Source organism: Cataglyphis hispanica, chromosome 14 (assembly GCF_021464435.1).
Source record: "Cataglyphis hispanica isolate Lineage 1 chromosome 14, ULB_Chis1_1.0, whole genome shotgun sequence".
In the NCBI taxonomy this organism is placed as follows: Eukaryota; Metazoa; Arthropoda; class Insecta; order Hymenoptera; family Formicidae; genus Cataglyphis; species Cataglyphis hispanica.
Window position 1 is genome coordinate 6,660,634 of NC_065967.1, and position 14,546 is coordinate 6,675,179.

The following is a 14,546-nucleotide window of genomic DNA, read 5'->3' on the forward strand; positions in this document are numbered from 1 at the left end:
ATTATTGTATAAAACTGTAATATATCAAAATTTGAATAGTTTTTTAACAATCAATGCAACAGATAGTTTTGTAAAAACTTAAAGCTTGTAAGAAAAGCCCTCACATTTATCTTTACCAATGCCAATCTTTACAATTACCGTAAAGCAACGGAGACAAACAGCATTCCGGCGTTTCAAATGGACGAGACAAGATGCTGCAATGATCACCTATTTTTTTTTATTTTAGCGAACAAAGCACCTTTATCACGAATAGTAGTCATAGAATTTGGTAAAACTCTTTTAATGGCAGTATCAAAAGCATTTTGCGCGGATACGTGTGACTATTTGCAGATTTTATATAACATCATAATTTTAAAGAAAAAAAGAGAAATTGCTAAATTGTTATATTAGACGTGACGTTAGTCATTTAATTGCTATTATTGCTAGATAGGACTGCTTTCGCGGTAAAGTGACAAAAGTTCGACAATTTTATTTAAGGAGTATCGGCCATATTTATAAGATAAGAAATATACAAGATATAAAAGCTGCATTAACATCCGTAATGATAATTGCTTTGAGCAAAGATATAGGCTACGATGAAAATTCTGAACTTCTCAATTTAGAGATTTATTTGAGATCGATTAACGATATTATCAAAGAAATATCAATCGAAGATTATATCAATGAAAAAGAAATTGAAGAAACAACTAACAAAGATTTAATTTCTGAAAATTCTGGATGGACAGAATGGGCAAAATTCATTTTCGAATCGGCAGAAATTGCAGCAGCGAGGATTACATCAGGTTCTGTTGTTAATGCGTTCCACAAATCGCAAAAAATTAAAAAACGAAAAAAAACAGCCACAACCTCAGCAGTCGAACTATTATTCGCGAACCTGAAACATAGAACATTCAAAGGTGACTTGCCAATGCGAGTCGATAAATTTATCATTCGACACATCGATTGGTTACACGACAAGGTTTTCCTATCGTTTTCTCATAATAATACGACACATACAACAGAAGAATCAATAAAATTTAAAAACATGTGGAATGCCGTTGAAAATTGGAGAGAATTAACTAAAAAGAAATCCAGTGTCGATGAAATTGACATAAATCAAAACCAAATAGATATACAAAAGAAAATAAATATACAAGATAAAACAGATACATAAAACAAAATAACAGATCAGAAAAACAAAAAACGAAAACAAAAATTAACTTACCTCGATGTCTGGATTGGGATCATATGCCAACTCTGCAAAGATGCCCTTATTAAAAAACGGTAGTTTATTCAAAGAATCTCGTTGTGATCCGTAATCATTTAATAGTGGTTCGCGAAACTTGCGCATTCAATTCGTTCATTCAAGTTGTAACAAACGCAATAGTCACAAATTCTATTTATGCCGATGTTATTATTACTACAAATAATAATTTTTGCAATTTTGCAAAAAATATTTCAGTTATAAATATTAAGAATATTACAAGTAATAATTATCAAGAATATTACAAGTAATAATTATCAAGATTGTACAAAAGTTCTTAATAATATATCAATTTTTCAAGTATCTTACAGAAAGAATGTTATGCATTTAAATGCAAACTGCAATGTGTCACATCTAGCGAAATATTTATTCGCAGATTTTTCTGGACTGAAAATAAATAAAAAGTGTGATAAATGCAAATATGAAAATGTACGAAACATTCCAGTACTTTCTGTTAATGTAGATATATTATTATATGACGGATTATCCTAAATACAGAATGTTATATTAAAAGCGAATCAAGAACGAAAATCGATGTATAAAGAACGTCCCCAAAACGTAACTAAGGCATATGATTTTATATCATATAAACTTGTAGATACTAGTGTATTTACAGATAAAAGACACACAACATTTATTGGTATCGACAGAAGAAGAGTGCAATTCTAGGCTCTAAAATGAAAAGTTTTAGAATTGAATAACCATCATTAATACATCATCGCTAGTGCAGTATTTTATCAATACGCAACTAATAAAAATAATGGGCATAACACAGCTTACATTTATGACATAATTCGTTAGTACATACACGATGAAATGTTAAACGAAGAGTCGTCAGATGCTGAAGTAATTGAACAACATATAATAATGTATGTTGCGACAAATAATTAACAGTTCTTTTCTAAGACCTTTTTATTATAATTTTATTCTGTAATGATAAAAAAAATATGTTTTATCATACGCACGCACGCACGCATGCACGCACGCACACACACAAAGAGAAAACAAAAAATATTGTTAAATTATTTTATAGTTACAAAAAAATTACAAAAAAAAATTAATTAAAAAATACAAAAAAATTACAAAAAATGAAAAAATTATAAAAAATGTAATAAAATAATTTCCCTCCCCCGTTAAAAAAAGAAAAACGGGGGTACAACGTTTTTCTTACAATTAGTTATACCCTTTCTTATTCTAATGATTACAATCATTTCCCGTTTATAATGTTTGATATAATCGTTTCTTATTATTTAAAATCGCGTGCTTAGACTACGCTTTAATATCGGTTTTGGAAATCCATAAGATATACGTGGTTCTTCCTCGCATATCTTTACCCATGGTTGCTTAAATTTTTTCTTTTTGTTTTTTATAATTGTGTATGTTACAATCGCTATTATAATTATTGTTATTAGTCCGCTCGTTGCCATTGGCTAAACAAATTGTTTTTGAGTAAAGAATTTTTGTTCGTTATCTTGTACATTATTGTTTAATTTTTTTAATTCAGCTTTTAATTTTATTAATTCCGTTCGGTGTTCTGTCACGTCTTTTAAAGTATCGTTGTCATGTGTCCTTTTTTTGTCTTGTAAGAGTAATATTTGACTCTGGTAAATAAGTTTCTATATTTACTTCATATACGGTTTATGTCGATTGAATCGTCATGTCTGGCGTTGTCGATTTACATTTTCCTCTTAATAAAATTTTTTCTGTATTTTTAATAATTCTTTTGCGTTCGGTTTGCTTATCGCATTGTATATTTATTTATTGATCTACGTTAGTTGCGTATTATAGCCAAGTATGTGGCTGTTGTAGTCTAGTCCAAATCGCGTTTATTGAGTTTATTGTTTTTGTTTTGCAATTGTGTTGTTGTGACTGTGTGTACAGTTGTATCTGGCACGGCGCGTTCCCACTCGTGCGATAAATTGGTATCGCTTTGCTAAATTTCGTTAAATTATCTTGGAAGGTTAATAAATATTTATTTCCATTTGTTGTGATGGTTAATGGTCCTACAATATCTAGGGCGCATTTTTCGAACGGTTTAGTGGGCGTATCCGTAATTATTAACGGTACTTTATTTTTTTTTGCGATAATTTATTTTTTTGGCAATATTCGCATTTGGTTATATATCTCTCAACATCTTTTGTTAATCCTGGCCAATTATGAATTAAGCGAATTCTTCGTATAGTTCGCTCGATTCCTTGATGTCCTCCTGTGGGTGCATCATGATATTCATATAATATTTGTTTTTTTTCTTCCTCCGTATATGTTTTTTCTTCGTCGGAGTGTGTCTCTTCTTCTATCGCAAGGATTGTTGATTTTTCGCTCTTCCTCCTTTACTTCGTTTGTAACTCGGATTACGTTGCGGCTCAGTGCATCGGCATTAGGATTCGCTCGTCCGGCCTTGTGTATGATTTCATAATCATATTCTTCTAATTTAAGTCTCCAGCGGATTAATCTTGATCCGGGATCATTGACATTAAAAAGCCATATTAATGGTTTATGATCGGTTACAATTTTAAATTTTGTGCCGTATACGTATGGTCTAAAATGTTTTACGGCCCATACGATCGCTAGCAATTCTTTCTCTGTCGTATTATAGTTTTGCTCCGTGCGAGATAATACTCTGCTTGCGTAAGCAATCGGCCGGTCATCGCCCATCTTTCCTTGTGACAACACTGCTCCGATTGCATAGTCGGATGCATCGGTGGTCACTGAATATTCTTGATTAAAGTCTGGAAATCTTAGCACTGGCGCCGTCATTAGTTTTTCTTTTAGTATTTCAAAGGCGTTTTGATGCTCCGTTGTCCAGTCAAATTTTTCGGTTTTCTTCGTTAGTTTTGCTATTTTGGAAAAGTCTTCAATAAATTTCCTACAATATCCAGCTAAGCCTATGAATGATTGTACGTCCTTTACTTTTTTGGGCGTTGGAAATTCTTTTATCGCTGTTAGCTTTGACGGGTCCGGAGATATTCCGTTCTCCGAAATAATATGACCTAAATAAATTACTTCTTTGCGCAAAAATTCGCATTTATCCGATTGTAATTTCAAATTATTCTTTCGGAGTCTCTGCAATACTTCTTTAAGTCGTTTGTTGTGCCTCTAGGCTTGATCCGTAAATCACGATGTCGTCTAAATAAACCAGACATTTAAGTCTTTGCATTCCTAGCACTGAATTCATCAGACGTTGGAATGTTGCTGGCGCATTTTTTAGTCCAAACGGCATTTTATTAAATTCATAATGTCCATAGGGTGTTGAAAATGCAGTTTTATTTTTATTCTTTTTTGGTCATCGGTATCTGGTGATAACCTGATGCCAAATCTAGAGTAGTAAAATATTTAGCATTTCCTAACTGGTCCAATATATCCGTAATGTTGGGCAGTGGAAATGAATCGCCTATTGTCAGGTCGTTCAGCTTTCGGAAGTCTATTACTATTCGGAGCTTAGGTTTTCCTGACGTATCCGCCTTTTTCGGTACCACTAATAATGGTGCATTCCATTGACTTGTGCTGGTCCGTATAATTCAATCCTTTAGCATTTGTTACACTTGTTTGTTTACTTCCGTCTTGTGCTTCTCCGGAAGACGATATGGTTTCACGTTCACCGGCGAGGTATCGGCGCACGTGTTTATCTCGTGTTCGACCGTCGCGGTGCATGTCAGTGGTTCTCCGTCCACATGGAATATATCACAAAAATCTTCGCATATCCGTAAGAGTGCCTGTTTTTCTTCAATATTTAGATGCTGGGTGCGCAACAATTGTCAGATATGTGCGTTTCGCGAGGTTTTAGGTTTTGAATTATTTCTCGTGTATATCGTACACATTTCAGACGTCGTGTCGCTCTCTATTTCTTCGAGTACAATAAGGGGTGTTTGCATCTCGATTTCTCTGTCTGTGGTGTTAATGACGCTAACGGGGCACGTGTAGTCCGCGGCGTTTACTATACAGTTCCCGATATATACTCCGGGTGTCTTTTCTTCTGCGCGAACGATTCCTATTCGATTCTGATCTGTTCTTGCCTTTATTATTGTTTCACTGCGCGGCTTTAAAATTATTTTGTTAAATGGATAGAAATTTAGCACGGCGTTTCCTATTTTTAATTGGTTGTGTTTATAGTCACAGGTTACGGAATGTTGACGAAGGAAATCGATTCCCAAAATCCCTTCATATTCGATTGGAATATCGTTTCTTACCACGTAAAATGCATGTTTTACTTTTTGATTATTCATTCTAATTATTCCGTACATCTTTCCGATGGTGTATATTTTGTGTCCGGTGAGCGCAATTTTTTCTTCTTGGATGAGCGTGTCGTCTTTCAAATGCTTTAATTTTATTAATGATATAGTAGAGCCTGAATCATATAACATTTGTATTTCCTCATTTTTTATTTGTAGCATGGAAATGGTTACTAACAATAATTCGTTTTTTGCTCGATTACGCGGTGCTTCTTTTATGTGTGTAACCCGATATTCTGCTGCGGTTCGCGTTTTCTTCCTAGAGTTATCCTTTTCTTCTCTGCTGCTGCTACCGTCAGATTCCGAATTTCGTTTAAATTGACGCGGTAGTTTTTTCGACTCGGGAATTTTTTCGTTTGATTTTTTATTATTTTCCATTGATTTATCCGGGTGTGTTCTCGGTCGTCCATTTAAGCTCCAACATTCTTCACGATTGTGCCTGGATTTTTTGCAGTATTTACAATATTTATTTATTGTGTTTATTCGTGGGGATCTCGCCGGTTTTGAGAGCGCGTATCGGCTTCGACAGTCGCGTCCGTAATGGCTGTTTTTTCCGCATTTAAAGCTTTGAGAAGTCGAAACTTCGATTTTGTCGCAAATTAGTTGATTCGAATTTATTCTTATTACACAAGTAATTGGATTTTGTCTGTCCAAGTAATTTTTCTTCGACGCTCGCACTCGTTATCGCCTCTTGGAGCGTCGTATGTCTTTGGGCGCGTACAAGCACCTTGAGTTCGTCGCGAAGTTCGATTTGGTAATTTATTAATGCTTGTTTCTTGTTTCCTGAATCGTGCGCTTTGAGTGTGCGGGGTGTTCTTCCCCTTCGATCATAGAATCGTATAATTTCATTGCTAGTAGATCAATTCGTCTAAACTCGTTCGCGGTTTCATTTAATTTTTGCTTTAATGAATTAAATTCGATTTGTAAATGTGTAATACTTTGTTTAGTCTGGTAACAAGTCTCGAGTTGATGCTTTAATTCTTCGAACGTTTGTATATCTCGCGTCTCGAAATCCTGCATGGCTTTTCCTTTTAGTTTGGTATATAAAATTGCTTGCATTAACGATTGTTCGTCTGCGGGATTTATGTTTCGGACGGCGTACGTGCAGGCGTTCAAAAATTCTTGTAATTTATGTCGCGACGTTCCATCAAATTCGGGAATCATCGTTCTAGCTTCTTTTAGCGATACGTAATGCGGTGTGACGCTTCTCCTGTTTCGAATGTCGCGATTAGTCCGTCCGAATATTTCATCAAACGCATCGTTATCGCTATTAACGCGTTCTCTATTGCGATAATCTTGACGGAGTATTTCTCTCTTTGTGTCTTTCACCGTGGTCATTCGCCGATTTAGAGAATTCATACTTGCGCGTAAGTCGTTTAGTATATCAAATAGATGCGTATACTCTATTCTTTCTTCACGATTTACGGGAGGTGTATTATTTGCCTCCGCTATAGTTTGGCCCATCTGTCGGATGGATCGACGTATTTTTTCAATCTCGGCGTTTATTGCGCCTTGCGGTATATTCGCGGGGGTGTGATTTTGCGGGAATTGTGCTTCGGCCATATTATTTGCCTGAGCACTATAAATTTCTTCCGGTTCAAATTGATCGCTTTCGTATGAGGTTAACAAAAATTCGCGTCGTAAGGATACTCTACTCGGAGTCCTGCTAGGGTGCGGTCTCGTGCGTCTAGTCTCGCGTTAAGTGTTGTCAGTGAGGTCAGTCGTGTTATTCGGGAATAGGCTTTCGTCGAAACTATGAAACGGAAATTCGCGCTCGGTGACGACGTTTTTCGGTAGATCGGATTTGCTTTCGCTCGAGTATTGTGTTTCTAAATTTCTTCACCCGCTATCTAAATTTTCTCGCGGCGATGGACATAAACTAATTGCTCGTCGTGCCAGTTTGCTAAGTAACCACGATCGGTTCGCAATTGGTCGTTTCGGTACGTTAGAGCCTTCCGACATTCACGCAATTTTTCGGACTTACAGTAATAAGATGGCTCGCATGGTCGCTCGCAGACACTGATATCCCTCGCTTGGCGGCTGATATGACTGACGGCTCGAGGCTCGTTGTGCGGGGTCGTTGCTCGGGAACGATACGTTGTTTGTTGAGGTGTCGTGGATCTGCTCTGCTCCTTGGACGCTGGAGATCCTATTCGGGTTTCACCTGCTTGGTTCTCGTCTGATAGCTTATCGTCTGTCTATGTTGCTTCCACTGTTGTCCGTCAGCTTTATTTTATGGTTTACTGACGTACCTGTTTTAACCCTTTTTCTTTGGATTTTTTCAGGTCTTTCTCGGCTGTTCTCGACGATCCTATGGCGATCCCACCGCTGTCACCAATTGTTGTGTCTCGCGGGGAGGCACTGGATTTTTTTGAGATTCATCACCAAAGCTTGGAAGCCGAGAACCGGGTTGGAAGCCGGTAAATAGGGAACAATATGTTTTTAGTTTGAATAAACAATTTTTATTTCTTTATATTGAGTCGCTTCCTTTTGCCTGTCGTTCCCCTTCACAGCTGTTCGTATCATAGTATAGAGTTACGTCGATGCAAGCCTGATATCTCGGTCACGATCGCGAGATCAGCTGTAATTTTACTCGGGTAACAATTCGTGTCGCGAATAGACTAGCGATTCCTTGAGTTAGGTTAATCGCGGTAACTGTTCAATATCACTCGTTAATCGACTGCCCCGCCGCGTATTCGCGGTGGTATCTTTTATTGTTTCCTGTGTGATTGATTTTTTGGAGGGGATCCCTTAGCGACATGACTATATATGGTTGTGTTTCTTGTTTCGAATTGTTAGTTGTGCGATCCGAAATGCAAATTAAGATCGTTCGATCGAAATTCCTTGCATTTCCGGTAGTTCGATTCTTTCGCAATCGCTTAGTCTCGGCGCGTGGCTCGCTTCATCAGCGTTCATACAGCGCTGGCTTATATGCCATTCGCAATATCTCGCTACTCGTGTTAAGAAATATCTCTTTAAGCTATTTAATTTTAATAATAATTCGGTTATAGCTATTTGGGCTATAATACCAGATATTAATGTTTTTTAATATTTTCTTCTTATTTTACTTTTTATTTTTCTTAATTTTCTTAATTTTACTTAATACTTTTTTTTCCAACAACTATAATATCATGCGACTTTACGTTGCCATTCGTACATCTCAAGAAATAAAAAAGTTTTTCAAAATTTCGCTAAGGATTCTGCAGTCCCTTGCAGCAGCGTTAAAACCGATATATAAAAAATTCTTTGCGATTTTCATATGTTCAATAATAGGTTCAAAAATTTTTTAAAAGTTTTGTCAATTCTGTTAAGAGTTCAGAGTAGCACCACACGAAGTTTACCAAACTTCTTAATACTCAAAGCGCTGAAATCGATATATAAAAAAATAAACATAATAAAGAAATGCTCCGTTATTGAGATAAATAATAAACGGCATAAAGAACCAAGAGCAGAACACAGAGCGCAAAAAAATAGTCAAAAACTATAAAAAATGCATACTTTTCGACCCTTTTTAAGGTCATCTTTAGCAAAATTAAACTAAATTACAATATGAAAATAATTGGCATAACACAACGAGAACAACGGTAATGCAAGCAAAAGAAAGAAAAACGGCAAATAAACATGATCAATAAAGAAAAGAAATCAAAAGGTTAAAACTTAATAAATGCATCCAATTGTTTCTGTCTTCAATTCGACACCACGGTAATCACTGGATTCTCGATGCAACAGTGCATCTTATTGTTTATTTTCGAGGTGGATGAAAGACAAAGAAGGAAAACGTTCATGTCTATGTCCGAAATCTGTAACATATGGCCATGAATTGTCGAAAGAACAGAATCATTAACTTGGGAGTGGTCAACTTAAGATACTCACGAAGTACAAAAACGATGTAGTCAATATTGCACAGAGCTTTAACTTGTCACAATCAAATTAAGAACTTCATGATTCTGAATTTAATGTGTCAATCTGACGGTCTTAACACAGATATAATGCTTGAGGCACTAACGTATCTATTTGAAAGCGACAAAGTGAGGCTTAAAAACATAGGTAGAGCGAGGGGCAAAACAAACGGCGCAAAGTTTAAATATTTGTTAATTTATTAATAATAGATATATAAATGCCTTGGGGACGACCGTACAAGACAGTCATTAAAAGACTGTCGCAAGCGGGCCCCCTCATCACAAATTCCCTTGATCCCCAGCAATTGGACGACATTGTCGGCCATTTATTCTTGAGAGATCCATCCGAACCCTCGGGCAGTGGGGTATTATTCCTACCCCCATCGGCGCCCGGGGATATCTTCTTCCCCGGGCGCCGATGGGGGTAGGAATAATACCCCACTGCCCGAGGGTTCGGATGGATCTCCCAAGAATAAATGGCCGACAATGTCGTCCAATTGCTGGGGATCAAGGGAATTTGTGATGAGGGGGCCCGCTTGCGACAGTCTTTTAATGACTGTCTTGTACGGTCGTCCCCAAGGCATTTATATATCTATTATTGTTGGCCTTTGGTGAACTCGTGGGAACTCTGGCAAGGCTCTTTTCCGCGTGTATGAAGAAGAGAATATTTATTCGGCTGTGGAAGAAGGCCAATCTGGTCCTTCTTTCTAAAGCCGCAAAATACCCCTCCAGCCCGGGTGCATACAGGCTGATTTGTCTGTTGGACGAGGCGGGTAAGATGCTCGAGCGCATCATTATCAATCGCCTCGTCCGGCATTTAAAGGAAATAGGACCCAATCTGAGCGAATCCTAATATGGCTTCCGCGAGGGAAGGTCTACTGTGGACGCAATTTTGCGCCTACGATCCCTCGCGGAAGACCACAGTGCGGAGGGCAGAGTGGCGTTGGCGGTATCGCTTGATATCGCCAATCCGTTCAACATCCTGCCCTGGAGACGTATTCGGGAGGCCCTGGAACATTTAGGGGTCCCCGAATACCTCAGGACAGTGATTGGGGACTACCTCCGAAATCGAGTGCTGATGCACCCGAGTTTGGATGGTTCGATGCAGGCCAGACCTGTCAACAGGAGGGTTCCACAGGGGTCCGTGCTGAGCCCTCTCCTGTGGAGCCTCGCGTACGACAGAGTCCTCGTTGGGTGGTTGCCTGCCGGCTGCGACCTCGTCTGTTATGCGGACGATACGCTGATTGTAGTCGGGGGCAACAATTGGAGGGAGGCGTGCGCGATTGTGCGCCGGCAAAGATAGTGCGTAAGATAGAGTCGGTTGGGGTAAAGGTGGCGCTTCAGAAGACGAAGGCCGCCTTCTTCCATGACGACGTGCATGGAGCGCTGCCCGAGGTCCAACTGGCTCTAGGAGGAGACACCCTGATATCCGTGGAGCCGGGATTCAAATATCCCGGCCTCTGGATAGATGGCACCTGGGGGTTCAGGGAGCACTTTGCTTGCTTGGCCTCCAAAGTGGCCAGAGCTTCCGCAGCGTTGGGTAGTTTATTGCCCAATCTCGGGGGTCCGGGAGGCACCGTCAGGCGCCTCTGGTGTGGGACGGTGCAAGTCATGGCCCTTTATGGGGCTCCGGTCAGGAGCGAGAATGGGTTCTCGCCCCGGACCTTGCACTCCTCACATTTTCTCGCTTAGGGAAGGAGAGCAGACTGTGGAAGAGGTAGTGTCCTTTTCGCGGCCTTAAAAGCCAAGACGATCTGATCGGGAACACACACCAGTTTGCCGGCCAAGCGGCGGCGGCCCAATCATAAGGGTCGCTGCCGTGGAGTAGCTATAGCCCGGGGAGGAGCGTGGAAAATTATGCCGCTGACAAAGCCCACGCTCCTTCATTCCAAGGACAAGGTCGGACACCCGGTGGAGTTTTAGTGGGTATTCCGGCAGTCACACGCCAGGAGTGAATCCCACATAACCCCTCAAACCCAACGAGCCGGGATATGAGTAAAGGCATTTCCCCTCCGACGTAAAAAAAAGGTATATAAATGTCCAGTATACATACATATATACATACATACATACATACATACATACATTACATTACATTACATTACATTGTAGACACCTTGGCATAATAATCTTATTCAAATTCAGCTTTATTCTTTGTATTAGCAACGAATATTTTATTTATTAATCTTTCCGCATACTCACAGTATTGCACTTTCCGCTTTTATATTCAGATCGCATGCAATTGTCTTTGTTCCAAAATCTTTGGCCACAACTCATGTATACTTTTATATTGACGTCTCGCTCCTAATTCTTAAATTGCTATTTATGCTTTAACTGTCCGTCTCGAACTGCGATCTTATCGCAGTATACACTTATCACGAGTTTTTGTTCATTTATTGCTTAAGATTATTATTATTCATATAACATTATTTATTTAAATAAAAGTTGCCTACAGCTTCGACCATTCTGATATATTAGTTTGTCCCGATCTAATTTTTTTGATTTATCTATCCAATATCATCAAGAGAACAATAAAACAACAAAAAAATACATAAACTTCTTATTTAATGCTACCACTAATACTACTAATACTGAAAATATATCTATTAATTTTTTTGGCAGAAATTGAATAATTAATCGTTTGACTCATTCGGATTTTTCGTTGCCACACTAATTTAACGCTTAAGTTTATTTATTCATAATATAGTATTCAAAGATTTTAATGTACGCGACTGTATCTCGGTATATCTACAACAACATATCGATTTTTATATAATATTTTTCTGATTTGATAACGTCCTTTGAATTTTGGCATTAGTATAACTTTTAATTAGTGATTTGTGTTGTAATATCTTTATTAATACTAGATCACCTTCGCTATGTTGTACTGGTTTTTGTCTTAAATCGTATTGAACCTTATTCTTTTACGATTAAATACATCCGCTATAGATCACTACTTATTAAAGGAGGTCACTATATATAGTGGTATAAGGAGAGTTTTAATTCAAGTTCTCTGAGGAGAAGTGCGTGGCGAGAGAAAGCGGGGAAAAGGGATTCGCGATGCGGACGGTAAGCAAGGAGTCCATGTAAACGTGGGAGAGGGATAACGCTAATGAGATCCACAATTTTGTTTGTTTTCTTCCACACAAGTTTATGTGGAACAAGAATAGCACGATGCGTTCGTAAGTTGATTAAAGAGGGTTAGCGCGAGGCGGTCGAAAAAACAATGTGTTAGAGAGAGATAACGTTAGCATTGGTGTAGGAAAAGGATAGCGCAAGATGATGCAACACTTTTCTAAATTATAATAACATTTATTCAATAATCTGTGTACGTAATATATAAAATGTGTGTGAAATGTATATAATAAAAAAAACTAAAAAATATAAATTTGTAAAAATATAATAATAATATATAAAGTTATAGGGTGCTGTCATCTCCTCCTCGGGATGCACCACCTTGTTGCGGTGAAGAGGCGTGAGGGGGCTCCCTCATTTGTTTAGAGAATCTAAGGTGCACCAAAAACTTATTTTTGTCTATGTATGTATGATTTTATTTTTGCTTATTTTTGGAGTGATTGGTTCATGGTGAAAAAAATGAGGTCCCATGGGGGATTATTGGGGACTTTTGTGAGAGTTTGTGAGGGTTATGTGTGGAATTTTGGAAAGGACTGTTGGAATTGGTGGGTTTTTGGGGATTAGTGTGTGAGTGGAACGGGATGTATGTAGACAAAGAGAGGAGGAGAAGAAGGTAACCTCGTTAAAAAATCCTGAGCTGGCTGGATTCGTCAGGCGTGGTGAAGCTAACCGGCCTAGGTAAAGGACACCGAAATCAAATCACTTTTTAAGAATTAATAGTATGTACATCAAGCAGAAAGGTAAACGTACCGCCTCAGAGAGTCTTTGAACCCTCAAGGGCCCGGCGAGGAGGGGGGGGGGAGATATAGTTCCAGTTCCCCTACCCCATTGTCATCAAACGACGGAAACTACCCGCGCAGTTGCCGACGAGCTCCGTGAGCTATCGCTGACGAGCTCAAAGAGGCGAAGATCCTGAAAAGAGACCGACCGGCTTGTTCTAAGAGCCGGTCACGCTCAGTCTCCTCCTCCACAAGTCTCTATGACAGGGAAGGGCGAAGCCGAAGGACGAATAAAACCCGCCTCACGGATTCGGATGTAGAGAGAGCGCGAAGGTATGGAGATCATCCCACCTCTGCCTTGTCGAGAGCTTGGCCGAGGAACTTAAATCGAGTAGCCTTCACTTATACAGTACAATTTGGACACTGTGCAAATAGACACGTCTCAAATAGACACGAGATTTTGCACACGGTTCATTTGAACACAGTAATTTTGGATACAGTAACGTTTGGACATGTAAGAAAATACGCATCGTTTACTTAGACACTGTTCATTTGGACAACGTTTATTTGGACACGTTCGTTTGGACACAGAAAGACGCGCACCGTTCATTTGTCCACCGATCGTTTGGACACTGTTCATTTGCCCACCATTCGTTTGGACACCGTTCATTTGGACACAATCTACCGCCACGAAGCCCTCTCCTCGCATGCGCGGGATTATAGGAGGAATCCCCGTAGCCGATCCTCTCACGATCGCCACCGACTCCAAGGAGTCGCCCGCCCAGAGTGTCGTCGGGCGAGACTCTGACGGGGTCAGCGACGATCCCCAACACACAACCACCCTCCATCATGGACTGGGCAAATAAATCGCTTGCCTGGTAGGAGTGATTGTGGACTATAAGAAAGGAGGAGGCCCTATTCATCTCATGTGTTGGGGGCCCCCTCCTTCCATTCGACGGTTTTGCTTCCGTCTTCCTCCGGAGGTGATGGAGTTATCTCCATTTCTTCCTTATTGGAAGCGTCTCCGATATTCTCCCGGAGACGCTTTCTCTTCCCGGTCGTGATAGCGGCCGGATCGGTGGGTTTCGGAGGAGAGTCTTTCCTATCCACCTCTCTCTTCCTATCCTCCTTCCCCGGTTCTTCCCTCCTCTTGGGGGAGGGGAGGCGGAGTGGACTTGGGTGGGGGCAAACCTTTCTCCCCCTTGCTGGCGGGGGAGGCAGCCCCATCCTTTCTCTTCTTCTTCGGTGTGAGGGGGCAGGTCGATCCACCGGCCTTATGGCCAGCTAGTAGTCCTCTCTCTTCGCACACCGGGCACTTGGG

General features: G+C 39.7%; 1 pseudogene; it reads left to right on the forward strand.

The window, feature by feature from the left end:
• The first annotated feature begins 343 nt into the window (after positions 1-343).
• On the forward strand, positions 344-1,298 carry LOC126854655 (uncharacterized; annotated as a pseudogene).
• The last annotated feature ends 13,248 nt before the right edge of the window (positions 1,299-14,546 follow it).